This window comes from Ischnura elegans, chromosome 7, assembly GCF_921293095.1.
Source record: "Ischnura elegans chromosome 7, ioIscEleg1.1, whole genome shotgun sequence".
NCBI classification, from domain to species: Eukaryota; Metazoa; Arthropoda; class Insecta; order Odonata; family Coenagrionidae; genus Ischnura; species Ischnura elegans.
The window spans coordinates 3,505,148-3,522,580 of NC_060252.1; positions in this window are offsets into that span (position 1 = coordinate 3,505,148).

Consider the following 17,433-nt stretch of genomic DNA (forward strand, 5'->3'; position numbering starts at 1 on the left):
ATTTACCTAAATTTTAACCTGAGGCGGATCCAGGATTTCTTTCTGGGGAGTGGGGAGCACAAGCAAAGCCGTATCCAGGATTTTGTTCTGGGGGGGGGGGGGGGATATCTCATCAAGGATACCTCATGATACAAAACGAGCGCAATGATAATGTGACCGTATTCAAAATCTTGCATATTTTTTAAGTGTCTGGGGGGTATGTGCCCGCGTGCCCCTCCCTAGATCCGCCTCGGATCGTAACGTTAAAGCCTCAATGCCGTCGCGATATAAACTGCTACAAAGTCGTTCCATTTTTCCCAGAACAACAGTTTGAAGGGAACATGATTTGCCTCTGATTAGAGAGATCGATTCAGTTTTGGTTTCAGAGTATTACGGTAGCAGAGAAGTCCTTACACTGCCGCTTTCAAAAGAAAAGTTATACGGTGGAACCTCGATCTATCGTTCCCGCATTGATCGTTCGCCGTTTCTGATCCCAAATAAAGTTCCTTATAGACAATGTAATTTTTTCCCGCATCTATCGTTCCCCTAAGTATCGTTTCTCGCATTGATCGTTTGAAGATCGTGGTTCCGACGCATAATTTTCCCGCATCCATCGTTAGACGAAAATGAGACGAAGTAAATACAATGTGTAATTTTTTGCTAATAACGAAAAGCACATAGTTGGAATCTTCCCCAAGAGATGAAACTACCATTGGGAGAAGCTCAGTGCCGTGGGAAAGTAACATTAGCGCATTTCCCAAGATCGGTTATCCCCCTCCATTCAGCATTCGCCTCCCCCCTCCTGACGCTTTCCTCTTCTTCAAAATAAAAAAAGGCCCCAGCTCGCGCAGGGATTGTATTACGAAGACCTTAGCTTCGAAAAAAATATCGAGTTACACGAGAACAATAGAAACGTGTTTCGCGCTCCCCCCTCTTCTCACCCACTGACCTTTTTCAGCCTAACTCCTTCAAAGTTGCCAGTTCCTGGAGGTCAACTGCTGCATGAGTCCCCTTTTAGCCCAAAAGGTATCTAACAATGATATTCAGCAATTTCTATTATGCTTTTATTAGATTGAAATGTTAGTAATTTGCACGTAATTAAAAGAAAAACGAGACCAAACGCGACGTATTTTAAGCAAGGAAATAGATGAAAAAATACGATGGTGATTTTTGGCGAAACGCGATATCGTCGTAGCTGAGCTTCTCGGCAGTTAATTCGGCATTTTGTCCCGGAAACATGATATCAGGTTGTTATCAGTTATCAATTTACGAGCTATACTATAAGTCTCACTTGTCAGAGTTACTGACGAAGGGATATCTTCTCAGGATTTTTGTTTCTCCCTACTAACAATCCGAATTCATCTGCTCATCTGGCGCTACGATAGTTAGAAAAGAATGGGTATCATTAGGGTAAAAAATTTGATGGCGCAGTCATATGGTCACGTTTCGCCCTCTGCAGTATGCTCTGCGTACCCCCGTACGCGATAGCATCAGTTCCGAACTTCACCTCGTACGAGTGGTTCCCTTCTTTCCAGGGTGGCTGGACTTCCCTGATAAAAATAAACTCCTCCATTAAGGAGAGGTTTACCCTCCATTGAGGGTACAGGAAGGATAGGTGTACCCTTCAGCAAGGGTACACGAAGGGTATTTTAGAACATTGGTGGGTACGCCCTCTCCTTCCTGGAGGGTACGGGAAGGGTTTGGCCAGCCTCGATGAAGGGTACAGGAAGGATAAGTGTACCCTTCAGCAAGGGTACAGGAAGGATAGGTGTACCCTTCAGCAAGGGTACACGAAGGGTATTTTAGAACATTGGTGGGTACGCCCTCTCCTTCCTGGAGGGTACGGGAAGGGTTTGGCCAGCCTCAATGAAGGGTACAGGAAGGGTAGGATAAAATAAAAACTGAAAATCCATAAATTAACATAAAAATTTTAAAAAATCGCTAATAAACTAAATTAAACTAATGGGGATGAGTTGCAACAGTGATTTCTAAAGATATAGGGCATAAAAAAAATTAGCCTTCACGCGGTTTCGAACCCAGGACCTACATATTACTGGATCACGAATTAGAGATTTAACAACCTCGGCTATCGAGGTACTTGACAAGAGTAGTTTCTCAACAGAACTTATACTCCAAAATCTTAAGATGAGAATCGCACCCGGGCCTATGTGGAAGAAAGCTGTGACTTTTTTCTACCACACCTATTTCGTTTCAGAAAATAAGATCGGCATTCTAATACTGAACATCACTGTAGCGATGTCTCATTGTCAGCCACACAAATAGGTTACATCCTAAAACGTGAATGGAAGAACTTCTAAATGAGCTTTTTTCACACAATTACCTACATAAACTATTGTGTACAGTGGCGTAGTCAGGAATTTCGTTTGGGGGGGGGGGTCCAAAACCAGGTGGGAAAAGTTTTGAAAAACAGGATAGTAAGTATTGGAATTCAACTTATTCAAACACTTTTCATAATCAAAAAACTTCAATAGTCAAAGAAATATTTTTTAAATTCATTATTTTTCAATATTTTGATTTCTATTATGAAGGAAAATGATTGTGTTTTTATACTTCGGAGGGGCGGAGGGTCCGAACCCTCCGGACCCCACCCCTGGATACGCCACTGAATATGTATATTATTGTTTTCCTTAAGGAAATTTTAAAGATTAGTTGTGTAGCCCGTCTATCTTTGCTTTCAAAGACTACTTACGTTCTTGTACGGAACTCAATACTCTTTAGCAGGTGAAAGTAGCTAAGGAGACTCTTTCAGGATATGTTTTCTTCAGTTATAAATGCTAAGTTCCAAGGAAGGGTAAACGAAGGATTTTTCTCTCCTTCCCTTACCCTTAACGGTGGGTAGAGGAAGGGTTGACGGATGGTAAGGGAAGGAGTTCCAAGGAAGGGTACACGAAGGATTTTTCTCTCCTTCCCTTACCCTTAATGGTGGGTAGAGGAAGGGTACACGGATGATAAGGGAAGGAGTTCCAAGGAAGGGTACACGAAGGATTTTTCTCTCCTTCCCTTACCCTTAATGGTGGGTAGAGGAAGGGTACACGGATGATAAGGGAAGGAGTTCCAAGGAAGGGTACACGAAGGATTTTTCTCTCCTTCCCTTACCCTTAATGGTGGGTAGAGGAAGGGTACACGGATGGTAAGGGAAGGAGTTCCAAGGAAGGGTACACGAAGGATTTTTCTCTCCTTCCCTTACCCTTAATGGTGGGTAGGGCGTGGGTTGTGCAAGGGTAACTACCCACCATGAAGGATGCCACCCTTCCTGTACCCACCATGGTGGAGTTTATTTTTGTCAGGGTTCGAACCACCAAGTGTTTTCCATGTGGGTTTAATAAAGTCAGGTTTCATTTTCACTAGTTTAATTTTATTCGTCTTCGGACCTTGGCCACTCCGAAGAAACTATTGAGAACTTTAAGAGATGGACTGAAAATAATTGAACACGAAGAAAAGAATCCGGGCTAGATGCGCGTGAATATTGCAGAGCGCCTTGGGTTGTCCGCTAGCACATGACGGTAGGGGTGGGGGTAGAGAGCTACCTGGAGAAAACAAGTAGAGATATGAAGGCGAAGATCCAGATGAGCGTGCCACTGACGATTAACGCAACATTGTTCACGCTTTACACACTACCTCAATTATATTAAAAATATATTCATTAGACAGGAACAATTCAAATAATAGACTATTTTTGGCCTTCGTCATCCATCTCACAACCAGTCACTGTGCCGGCGAATGCGGTTGTTTTAGGCACAACGTGCACATTGCTCTCGTGAATACGTGTACTGGAAATGGTGTTTTATGGATAAGAATTTTTACATCAGACTGAAATCCATGATAGCAGTGTAAATTCCGAGTGGAGAGCAAACATTTTTTTAGTGAGGTGGCGTTTTCCTTCAGAATTTTGAAAGAGATATGGGTCGAATCAACAATATGACCTATGTGTCTTGATAAAGTACTACTATATTCCTGTTATTATCTAAAATATTGTTTGAAACCTTTAATTAGTCGCCAAAATCTTGCGTTTCCTGGGACATAGGCAACCTAGCAAAAAATAAAGCATTGATCTTTTTTCCGCATTCATTTTATAATCGTAACGTTCTTGACCATTTAAGTAAGTAGACCTGCCGTTCGGGCGGAACGCTGTGGCCAACATCGCACGGCGGGGAAGTGAGTGGGATGAGGGAGCGTGACGTCACGGTTGGGACGGCAGATGATATTCCGTATGCGCGCTTGAGATATTTTAACGCTCATACGCCGCAAAGTCGCTGAAAAGTGACGATATTGGGCACGCAAAATGATTATACACTTAATAAATATATTTTTACGACGAACTAAGGCATTTTATAGCCCTGACTCTGCGCAAAAAGCTAAATAAATCAAGATAAAGCTAGAAGCGATCGTATTAAATAAATTGATTAAGAATGTCATATGTAAACATGGGCGTACCCAGCGAGGGGCAGGGGGAGCAGCTGCCCCCCTGGAAGCAAAAATCGCAAAAGTCTTTAAGCAAAATCAGTCTGAATTGAAACGAAAGTATTCAACAAATTTTCTTCAAACCAACGAAAAATGATATGTATTAGTATAAGATAAGTAACTGAAATAAAACTATTTTTTTTAGGAAATAATTTCATAAACCAATAAAGCGCTGTTATAATTTTCTTATAATGTTGGTTTCATTCGTCTTTTCCATTTAAAATGTCAACTTGGCTCGCAACCCCCTCCTAGATCATGGCTTCCCCCCCTAGACCATGGCTTTCCTCCCCCTAGACCATGGCTTCCCCCCCTAGACCATGGCTTTCCTCCCCCTAGACCATGGCTTCCCCCCCTCTAGGTAAAAAGAAGGGGTCCTGGCAAGTATCACGTAATTTTTTCCATAAAACCAGTTTATTGCGATCTCGGTAATCTTCAATAAAAATAATTAAACAAATCGTTTTATTTATAAACCCAACACAATGAAGCCTAGATTAACGTATACAAGAATTGCCATGAGAAAAAATTCCCCTGGACCGGGAATCGAACCACGGAGCTTTGGCTTTCCGGGCCACTACGCTATCCAGGTTCTTTAATTCTCACGGCAATTATACCGAGTCTGATCGTACTAGGTGTTAAATTAACTAGATAGACTAGGTACTAGATTAACGTATTTACACTGAAAATACGCATTTTGAAAAATCCTACGTGAGATTAGAAAGAAGACGTGGAGCAAAATCCAACGATATCTCACGAAGAGTGAAGGGAGGGGTCCATAAAAAGGCAAAATTATTTTAGAAATATTACTTATTTACTAATAGATTAACATAATGGTGACATTCCTAGAAAATGAATATAAAGACTGTCCCAACGGTCGTGTGTCATTTTTAACCCGTAATTTTAGTAACTTTACATCGAGCAATATTCATGAAAGTTGGCACACTTATGGGGAAAAGTCCTAAGTTTTGTTGAGTGTAAGCAAAATTTTACAATTTTGACCTTTTGACCTCACAATGTGGGTCCAAACCAAAACTTTTAATTTGCCTTGTGGTTTTCATGTAAAAAACTCGAGATAGAAAAAAGTCTACATTTCATTGACCGATTTGTCAATTCTCAGGTTTTCGGACCCGGTAAACCCGAAAAAAAAAAACACTTTCATTAACGAAAATTCAACCGTTGACCCAGTAAGGTCACCGTCAAGGTCATAAGGGTGGCAAAAAGAAAAGCATACCAACAAAGGTGTCGATCCATGGGTTTTATAGGGCACCCAAGTCATTGGTATTGTCCAAATACCCGTAATATTCACTAATTGACCTCCAAGGTTAATACGGAGGTCAAAGATCATAGCTAGGTAAACGTTCGGCCATCGTGACACCCAGGTTTCGAACCATATGTTTTGAAGGGTGCCAAAGTCGATTTTTCAGTTATTAAAATTAAATTAACTAGCGCGTTAATGTAATTCAATGAAAATGTCCAATATAATTTTAAAATAGCGTCCACTCTTCTAAATAATCTTTGCAGTTACTATAGAAATATTTAACTTATTTGCATGATTTATTGCACCCACTTTGAGCTCACTTATGCTCTTACCGATGGTTAATGAAAGAAAATTACTCTCTTGCCGCTTTTGATTAAGATATTTTTAACTTCATTCGCTACTTCGATTACCAAAATTTGAATACCTTCAATCACTTCAATAGCATTTAGAAAAAGAGGTGATTAATTGTGTATAAACTCTAGCTAAAATTGGGGATTCTTTTCAAAACTCTTCTAAAATTCTCGTTTCAATTCAAATTCTAATTCATAATGTGGTATAATTTAAAAATTCTATCTACAGCTGACGAAAGAGGTAATTAGCGCGTTTTACAGTAACCAAGTATTTTCTGATATTCAACTTCCTAAGTTTCAAAAAATTATTTCAGCATTTGAACACGCACAGTGCAATGTATAAACAAAAATATATTTTAATGACAATATTTTCCACATCTGCGGGCAACAAAACAGCAACTGTTTGAACGGCGTTATGTATCATGTGCGCTGCAAAATCGATTTCATAACTTGTGATGTACATGTACTTGTGGTGTACATTCAGATCTAAGGCCTGCAGGCCTTAGATCTGAAGGAATGACTATGAAAAATAGCATGGAAAGACATCTTTCTGCTAATGCTAGTTTCTTTTCTTCGTCTCCATAAATTGTTTTTACTAAAAATCTCTGTATTTTGGAGGAAGATGCAGCGGTATTTAAATATCTTTTATGCTCTTGCGTCTCCAAGTGCTTCGAAATATCATACTGCCGTGAAAAATAGAAAATTATGCGTTACATTTCATACATTTGACAGAGTAATCGCTTCTGAATTTTTAATAAAATGAGATTCACTTCTTAGATGATCTTTGAATCCGCATCCTCTTTTCTTACGTATTGTGAAAAGAATATAAAAAATTAAACTATGTCGTAAATTAAAAAAAAATAATTGAAAACTCTGTAAGTACATACGTACAACATTACATGAAAATATTTAATAAGTTATTCGTCAATATATTAAATATAATTGATTGTTATGAAGCAAATTTATTTTTAAAATTATTTTAATCCAATCCTCTCTTTCTTTCTAATTATTAATATGTTCATAGGTATTATTTCTTCCCAGAATTTTCCGTAGGCTACGTAAATCGTAGGTCTCACTTGCAAAGCCGGCGCTAGCCCTTATTCCACCATAGCAAAATATAAATAACACGAGAGCTGTCTGCTAAGTAAAAAATTATGCATTTATGAAATATCTAAATTACTTACCTAAATAATATGAATGCTGATTTGTTGACATCCCTTTTTAATAGCACTAGCGCGCAGTTCAATTTGCATCGCATAATTGACCGTTTAAAAATTACTATATGCGAAGGCGTTGCCGCGTTACTTCGTGGATGACCGGCTAATTCTTTACACCGTAACCCTTTTCCTCTCTAAAATTCCCCCCGTTTACAACTTTTGTGCAAGATTTCATGTTTTTATAACGACATTCCGAATGATGCTAGATCGCTAACGAGATAAGAAAAAAATTTGCGGGAGTTTACAAAGGGCTTTGTCTTCATTTGACTGCCACAATATTTTTTCGTCGCTGCTAATGTCGAAAAATGCCACTATTCATTAATTGTAGATAAGTTCACCAATCCAACCATGGCTGAGAGAATACTTCTCGTACATAACCCAATAAATATTAGTGCTTTTAATTGAAAAATCGCGAAGAAAATGGTCAAAATACCGCAGTAATACAGTGAATCCCCATTCGTAGCCATGCGCTACGACGATGAGCGTCCCAACCGTGACGTCACGCCGCTTTAACAGTGGGTGGGGAAGGAAGGGAGCGGAGGGGAGATGTTGGCCACACGGCGAGACTTGGGTAGGGGTGGGGAATGGCGGGTCTAGTTCTTATATGGTCTAAGGTAACGTTATTAGGAAAAAAAATTTTTCCCCTAGTGGAGTTCCAAAAAAGGAGGGTAGTCTTAGAATCGTGTTCGTCTTAGATTTGAGCTAATACGGTGTATGAAATTGTTTTTCGATTTATTATGTTCTATAAACAATTTTCATAAAATATTTTCCGTTAAATAAGAAAGAATCAATTTATTATATTCTATAAACAATTTAAATAAAATATTTTCCGTTAAATAAGAAAGATTGGGGTGGTAAAATTCGGCTACTGTGCAGTAATAACAACGTGCGCAAAAAACAATCTCTCGGCGAGGAATTGAAAAAGGACCTCGGGTGTCCGGACGGAAGAAGGTCCGAAGGGTATTCGGCGTCCAGGCAAGAGCGCGGTTGGGCTGGTCCTTTAGTCGGCCCTGAATTTTGCAAACGATAGATCGCGTCATAACAGATATCACTTTTCATTGCGGCGTTAACATTCACAGCGTTTGCCGCGTACGTTAATTTTCTGTTGATATACGGCCAGTGATTTTCTTATAGTTGGCTTATTAACGGACCGTGAATTTAGCGAAATTGTGACCGTGAAAACCTGAAAAAACCGTGAAAACGTGAAAAATAACCGTGAAAACCTGGAAAAAGCCGTGAATTTCATTATTCAGGTAGAGTGGGAACCCTGGAATGGCAATGGTCCATTTTTATCCTCATTTGAAAAGGGCCAGATTGGCGCCCATGCGATGCCACTCCACGTGACGTCACAGGGACCTAGTTTCTATACGAGAAGATAGGAGTTATACATTGTCTGAGGCTACCAATGCATGCATGAGGCGCAGAGATCAGGGAAACATGTCTCAATAATCACTTATTAAAACTGGCTAAGGTCGGAAAGTTTTCTTCATTTGATAAGGTATTAATAAACCTTATTTAAGCCAAGCGCTACCAGCCAGCAGGGTACTCAGCTACCCGCTAGCAGCCTGCGTCGTATCAGCGCTAAGCCTCGCCTCAAGGTCACCTCACAGGGCGGCAGCGGGAACCAGAAATACGTCACACGGAGAGATTTCCCGGCATTCATACTTATGCGTCGCGTTTTCGCGCGCTTGAAAATTTTCACTTTTCATTTAATCGCGAAAAATAGATATCGTCATTTAATAATCTAAAAGCGTGAAATACGTACTCCAGGAGTAATAATCTTTCGATTTAGGCAATAAAAAAATAATAGGAAACCACCCTATTGTGGTTCTGCAATGTTTGGCAATGAAGGCGACCCCACAAGGGGGGGGGGGGCGCCCCCCAAATCAATCACGTTTTAATAACTTCATCATTCACTCGGACTGTCTTTGAGGAGGACATGGACGCGTTGGGACCACATTCGACATAAGAAACGTGTCGCTCACCGCTACGAATTACCGATATGCCGTCAACAGGAGCGGTTCGGCTATCCTCCGCAAATTCGGCGATGGCGTTGCATTTAGCGCTTTCCAACCGAGCATCGTGGGATATCAGATCAGGAATGAGGCAACCTACCTATGATATCAATCCGAATGAGAAGGGAGCGAATATGGGTGGATAGATAAATCGCCACTCCCCCCAGACTGCCTCGCCAAATCAGAAATAGTCCCGAATCTCAATAATACGTGATCCGAAGAAATAATCGTGGCTTTGGTTAATTGCCGTAGTTCAAGGTATAAGATTTCCGAATTCCACCGTTTAATTCATAGTAGAAGGGTAACGCCAATATAGGAAAAGAAAGTTCGCTAACGGATAATGATTCAGACAATGAAGTCTTCTCAAAATCGATCACAGTTTATCGGAAATAATGGTTTAATCGAGCTGGAGGCGGAGTATTTATAGAGGTAAAGAATTCAACCATCACCCAAAATTCAAATAAATTAAGAAGTGTTTCTATCAGTTTTATTTTTTCTTTCGGGGTAAACTGTAGGACTAGATACTATTTAAAAAAATTTCGTTATTTTACAACAAAATACGCGTTCTAAAAATACGCCAAAGCAATTTTATTAATCTAGAAGATAGGAGTTATACATCGTCTGAGATTACCAATGCATGCATGAGGCGCAGAGCTCAGGGAAACATGTCTTAATAAACACCTATTAAAACTGGCTAAGGTTGGAAAGTTTTCTTCGTTTGATAAGGTATTAATAAACCTTTTTTAAGCCAAGCGCTACCAGACAGCAAGGTACTCAGCTACCCTCTAGCATCCTGCGTCCTATCAGCGCTCAGAGCCTCGATCAAGGTCACCTCACAAGGCGGGAGGGGGAACCAGAAATACGTCACACGGAGAGATTTCCTTACCCGTCGCGTTTTCGCGCGCTTGAAAATTTTCACTTTTCATTTAATCGCGAAAAATAGATATCGTCATTTAATAATCTAAAAGCGTGAAATACGTACTCCAGGAGTAATAATCTTCCGATATATGCAATAAAAAAATAATAGGAAACCACCCTATTCCTATCCCTTTCTTTCCTAACCTCTGAATTTATTTGTATGTTTGCGCTTAAGGCGCCGTGTGAATGAATGAAGCAATGTATCGCCCATATTGGCTTATATCACTTGGGCTCAGCGTGCCCCGAAACGCATGTTCCTGTCTCTTTCCTGCTATCGTGTGAGTGTGTATATTTCCTTTCATCCTTGTGTCCTCGTCCATTTCTTCTCCTGGTGAGTGGTGAGCTGCCCCAGTGCCATCTATAGGTTACTCTTGTGGGCCAAAGCAAAGGGAGTTTTCTGTGTATAAAGCCCCGCCGAAATCATGGTAAATCTAAGCGTCCTGGTAGCTCAACTGGTAGAGCACCTGGCCGGCAACCAGGAGGTTCTGGGTTCCAGTTCCAGTCAGGCCGCATTTTTACCCTCTGATTTTCTGGCTTTTTCCATCTACCACAGCACCGTTGTCCTCGTCCTCTTTCTATTACTAGAGGTCCGTGAAAAACGAAATAACGCGAAATCGGCAAAAAAAACGAAATTTCGCGTTTTGTGCGATTTTAGGTGGATTAGCGAAAAAAATCACATCAAATGAGTCACAATCTATTAAAGCCTAAGCCTTCATTGTTTAACGCTGCTGACGTTCATTTGCTTTATCTCATTACGGTTCCAAGGTCAATAGGGAAGTGCACTAGTGTTTCAAATACACCAAACACATTTTTAAAATTAGAGTTCAGAATAACATAATGTCGTAAAACCACAGTTTAAATCCTAATAGTGAATACTTTATTCGAGATGACCGTCTGAAATATGGAAAAATTCAAAGGCCGCGAAAACGGGTGTCCATGTTGAGTATTGGCCGTGACGTCACAAGGCAGTAGCAGAAGGCAGCTTCTACACCGTTTAGTTATACCACTATTATTGCATAGAAAAATTACAGAATTTGAGGGTATCCGTTTTTTGCTGTCATAAAATATCTTCAGAATATATATGTGGCTGCTTCTCTTTTGAGTAAACGACTCCATCATTGCGTAATATATTAATATACATTTACGTGTCAACTTCAAGTTTGGAAAGAGAAGTACGAATAGGACATTGAATCTTTAATAAATGCATGATGGCATTTATTTTTCGCTGGGTGTATTTTGACACAATGCCGTTTATCATGCCAAAACGTTTTTGTAAGAACCGAGTCAAACTAATAAACCTATTTCAGACGTTTGCTGCAAGACTTATTCGTTGCGTATGTATTCACGCCGGCCGGAACGTTCGCCCTTCGCAACTAGAATCATGGGATGTTAGCCTTATTTCCGAGCTGGCTGGTTGTTGCAATGGTTCGCTGTCCAGGATGGGTTCAAGAAAAGATAATCTTGGTTGGGAGAAGGAAAATTCCAACGATTTATAAATGGTATACCAAACTTTGATGTATTTATGGTTACTGAATTTTTGAATAAGGAGGACAGGTTCAACGCTCCATAGAAATGCGAGACGTTAAGGCTAACAAGGGGAGACCGCGTACCTTGCTGCATCTTTTTCAATTAGGGCGTTAGTTAGGCTGTAATTAATTAATTTTCATGCGTTACTTTTTACAAGTTATATATAAATACAAAATATTCTCTTTTCCCTAATGGGTTGGTTGGGGTAGTGGTAGCGTGCGCGATTCAACGGATATATATCTCACACGAAGGACCGTGGTTCAAGACTGCGTCGTGGCACTATTTTTTGTTGTCTTCATTGTGATCATACGGCATCAAGTTTATCATTAATTATAATTGCAGCAATCATTGACATGAGACAATTTTTTTATCATCATTATGGCGTTTAGGTATTTTAGCAGTGTCATTACAAACGCAGAGATACGATGACTACAAGGGTTGGTGTGCGCTAAAATGTTAATTTTTTCTTTGCTTATACTGACCAACTTCCACATTAAAAATGAAAACCACTCTTGCAAGAGCACATACCATTAAAGGCTCGCGGCAAGCAACAATATGCGTACAGGCATAATTAATAAGAACACAAAGCGAATATAAAATGCCATATATCTCGAACACTTGTAATTCACATTACTCCGAAGGGGGTTTACTTACTCAGTACATACCTCAGTACATACCTCAGTACCTACCAGTTTACCTCAGTAGCAGTGCTAAAAGAACCATTCTGAAATATAATTTCAACTAACAAATAGGATGAAATAAAAGTTGATAACCCTGGACCGGGCGCGCTGGCGTATAAAATACGCCAATCTTTGAAAACCAAGGATTTCGACATTGTACGTACATTCTGGGCTATAATGGTCTCGTGTATTCTTACAATGTACTTTGACTGCATATATATTGCGAGTTTTCAAAGTTCGAGGTATTGTAGCTAACTTTTTGGATCAGCAAGATGAACCCGTCACCAGTGGAGTACAAATTACGCCGCGCGACCTGCCGTGTACCTTTATATCTGTATCACCTATAAATGTACTAATTTCAACAAATAAAGATTAACTTTAACAAAAATCGTTTGTTATCATATATGCACATGTCATGGGCAAAGTACGCATTTTGCCCGGTCGTGTAAAAAAACAGTCGCGCCATAAGTCTTTAACCAAACTACTTTCAGTTTATAAATTACGTAGGTCTACGCGGAAGATGCTATATTTTGACTCAACACACTTTCTGATGTGACTGAGGTACCTATTAAGTAAATTATTAGAATATAAATATCAATTTGATCTTACAATACCTTCAAATGATCTTCAAAACAGAATATCATCGATAGGTAAGAGTCAGGAGCAGCCTTGAACCATTTATTCCGTATAGCTTGTGCTTAAGGCACGGGAATGAATATCTTCTCCAGGCTTTTGTTTCGACGTCGAGATGAAATTTGGAACAAAAAATCATTTATAATTCTATTTTAAATTCATGTTTTCGGTACTAGACGACATTTTTAGGAAGCAAACTACACCGATTCCCGGAAACTCTCGCCGCGCTAAAGAAGGCGACGGAATTCAGCGATACTCCACTGGTGACTACTGCCTTGTGACGTCACATCTCAATCAAGATGGAGGCACTGTGTTTCAGCGCAACATGAAATTTTCCGACTTTCAAAACGTTTTAAAGTGCATACCCCAGATGCAGAAAATAAAAGTGACTATACTAATGTTTCTTTTTTAGGCTAAACTTTCAAATTCAGCAATAAAAAAAAATCAGTGCACTTCCCTATTGGCTCGTTTAGTCTCGCGCATAACGCACCCGCGTAATATCGCACACTGTAGTGACTTCTGCGCCAGAATTTTCCGCTAAATTTATCACAGCCTCTCTCTTCGATTCCCATGTATCAATCCTGAAATATTTAGAATGAGGCGCTTTCTCACCTGAAGAATTAGGTATTATGAATTGAAAATGTGCGGAAGAAATTTAACGCGGCCGCGGAAGACCGAAAATACAAGCTCACGCGTCAATTCCGAGCAGTAACTCCGGTGACTCACCGCGACGCATTAGACAGCGTTATTGGATAACTTGTTGCAGGAATACCTTGAGTGTGGGTCTAATGTAACAATTTCGTTGACTTAAACACGGCCGCTGGCTGGGACCGGGCCGCCGTTCACTGCACGGCCCACAGCGTAGCAGAGAGTCGTCTCATCTGAAAGCGGCCTGAATTTCACGACGTGAACGGCGACCGGCGAAAAGTCGTTTCGTCAGAAAGCGGCCTCAATGTAGCACTGCCTGTATTTCACGCCGTAGACGGCGCACCGCCGGGCCGGATTGAAATGGGCGCCGTGGTGACCACGGCGGCCGTCAACGCCGCCATGCCGTCAACTGCGAGATTTGATTCGTTTAAAGACATCCATAGACACGTATGGTTATTTGAAAGCACGACCCAGACGGCACAGAATCCTCCGTATCTAATTCGTATGCAGATAGTATCCATTGACTACTGCTCCGTCGCTTTTCGTCAATGGATACTATCTGCATACGAATTAGATACGGAGGATTCTGTGCCGTCTGGGGAAGCGCTAGCAGGGGAGGAAGGAACAGAAAGGATAGGAGGAGAGGGGGTTCTCCTTATTAGCAGACGGATCGTCGGATATTCGGCTCTCCACTGAGCTACAATGCAAACAAAATCATTTTAACATTGGCCAAATCTAATATCTTTTTTTCATGTGAGAAAGCTTTTCATTCTAGATGTTAGTCATACATTTTATTTATATGTAATTCGTGGAAAGGCAGCCTTGATATCAGCTGTTCAAATTCGTTAAATACCATGTAAACAAAAGAAAAACTCTAAATACGAACGATTATGAGACTTTGGTGGGTTTATTGTATATGCCACCTGAAAACAGCCAAAAAGTCCGTCGTGCATAGATACCTATTAATTAATTACTATATATCACTTCATGGAAGGAACATTGTAACGAAGTACATATGTATAACCAACTATGTCAAATGATTTTTGCGACAGATATGCTTATATTATGCTTTCTTATGTTTTTATATGTAAAACTGCTGTCAGGAATTTCATTTGAAAAGGGAACTAAAAATTTCTTAACAGTCTAAACCCATACCAATTGCATAAAAAGAAGAATAAATAAGATTTATTCATGTACAAATCAAAGAATAGAAAGCATTTATTTTTGTTCAAAGAAAGAAACCATCGGTGAAGTGGTATTGCACCCTTGTTCGAAACTTATTTTATTGCTGGCATTGATAACTCAATATTTTTATCCATCTCACACCGAGCATCATTGTAATATATGGTAATGAACAAATTGATATTATTAATAGTGACTCAGGAGATGTTACAGAATTAGATCTCAAGGATAATCTGCAGACCAACAAAACAATTAAAAATCTGACGCACAAATAACCAATAAAATGCTGGTAGAATTTATGCCGCCTCCCATCCCACATGCATATTGTGGTGGAGAGGAAAGTTAACTTCAAAACTAGCTTCAGTATTAATGAGGAAGCGTTGCTAATGGCTTCCGGGTGCAGCTGCATGTTGCCCCTCACTGCGAAAACCTACGTTCAAATTAATGGGGAAGATAATTAATCAGTATTATTCTGGTGGTAGAAATTGAAGCATGATCCAATAACCTCGTTGTGGTTCACGTATACATGCCCACTAGTAATCATAGGGAGGAAGAAGTAGATGAGGTGTATGATCAGCTCGAGGAAATAATAAGGAAAATCTGTGGTAAGTAAAATCTAGCAGTGATGGGGGAGTATTACGCCACAGTCAGCAAGGGGGAGAGCGATACGAAATAGGAGATTTTGGATTAGGAATGTGAAATGAGCAGAGAGAGAAACCAGTTAAATATTGCAGAGGAAACTAGTTATTCATCACAAAGGCATGATTCAATTTTCCGAAAGAGTGAAAGTACACCAGGAAGAGTATATCCAATGGATACAGAGATACACCAGGTAGACCCCATAGTGGTAAAACAGAGGTTTAGGAATTGCAAAAAAAAAATCAAACTGAAATCTTACGGCCTAGATGAAGATGTCATCTCCTGGATAAGAGAACTTTGGAGTGACCACGCACAAAGAGTAGTATTAGATGGTGCAGTCTCCAACGCGGTTAGAGTCACTTCAGGCATCCATCAGGGTAGTGTCATTGGCCCACTCCTATTCCTTCTTTATATAAATGTCATTGGAGAATTAGTACACAGTAAGCTACAGTTATTTGCAGATGATGGTGTAGTTTACAGGGAAATCCGCTCTAGGAAAGATAGGGATGAACTAACGAATGACCTTGCTGCTATCCAAGCGTGGTGCGACGCATGGCAGTTAGAATTAAATTTGAAAAACTGCGTAGTAATGAATTTCTGGAAGAGGGATAACTCCCCACAAAACAGCTATGTCATTAGGGTACCCAATTAGAGACAGTTGAATTCGTGAAATGTCTAGGAAGTAGACTCAATAATGAACTATTGTGGAATAAACTTATTCGGGAAGTAACAGGTCAAGCTATTCGTAAATTGAGTTTTGTTAAAAGAATATTACATGGTAAAGTGAGATGACAAAACTTGATATGTAAATGTAAGAGCAGTGTATTTTTGACCAAGTTAGCCATATCTTACGGAGAAACAAAAGGTATTGATTGCATTTCGTTACCCACCATTAGTGTAGTCATAAAATACTAATTATTTGGTTTTAGAAATCCCAATTTAGATGAATGTTAATGATCAATTTTAACCTCATTTGAAAAAGGCCAGAAAGACCCACGCGATGCCACTCTACGAGATGTCACAGGGGCCTAGATACTACTCGTAGTCAGGAATTTTACATTGTTGGAGATTACGTATGCATGCATGAGGCACAGAGCTCAGGGAAACATGTCTTAATAATCACCTATTAAAATTTCCTAAGGTCAGAAAGTTTCGTTCTTTTGATAGGGTTTTAATAATCCTTATTTAAGCTAAGGAGCACTACCTGCAAGCAGCCTGCATCACAGCAGTGCCCATAGCCTTGCACCAAAGTGGCCTCACACAGTGGCAGTCGTATCCAGAATGATGTCACACGGACTTTTCCCAGAATTCATACTTAGCCGTCACGTTTTCGTGTGCTTGAAAATTTTCACTTTTCCTTTGATGGCGAAAAAAGATATTGTCATTTAAAAATCTGAAAGCATGAAATATGTACTCCAGGAGAAACGATCTAGCGATTTAGGCTATAAAAAAAATAGGAAACTACCTTATTTTGAGCCAAGGAGAAGGCTCAAGTCTAAGTCGTGGGAATCGAGGGAGCCCTCCCTGATTTGAAGCCTGAAAAATGGTGGAGAGTATCCCGTGTGACCCGCAGAATTGCCTAAGTTAGGATGGTAAGGGAAGGTTATTCAAACTATGTAGTACACAAGATCTATGGAAGGGTCTTGGCCGGAGGATTTCGTGACAATGATACTTATTCCACCACTAAAAAAGAACAACACTGCAGACAGAGGAGATTATAGGAACATAAGGCTAATATCACACAAAGCGAAAGTGGTACTGAGGATATTGAACAGACAAAAGAAGATGAGGGCTAATGACTCCAAGGGCAAAGATCAGTTTGGATTCAGAAAAGGAAGTAAACTCCAGATGCTATTGCGGAAATGAGGCCCCATGTGGAGAAGAACCTATACTATAACACGGATGTGT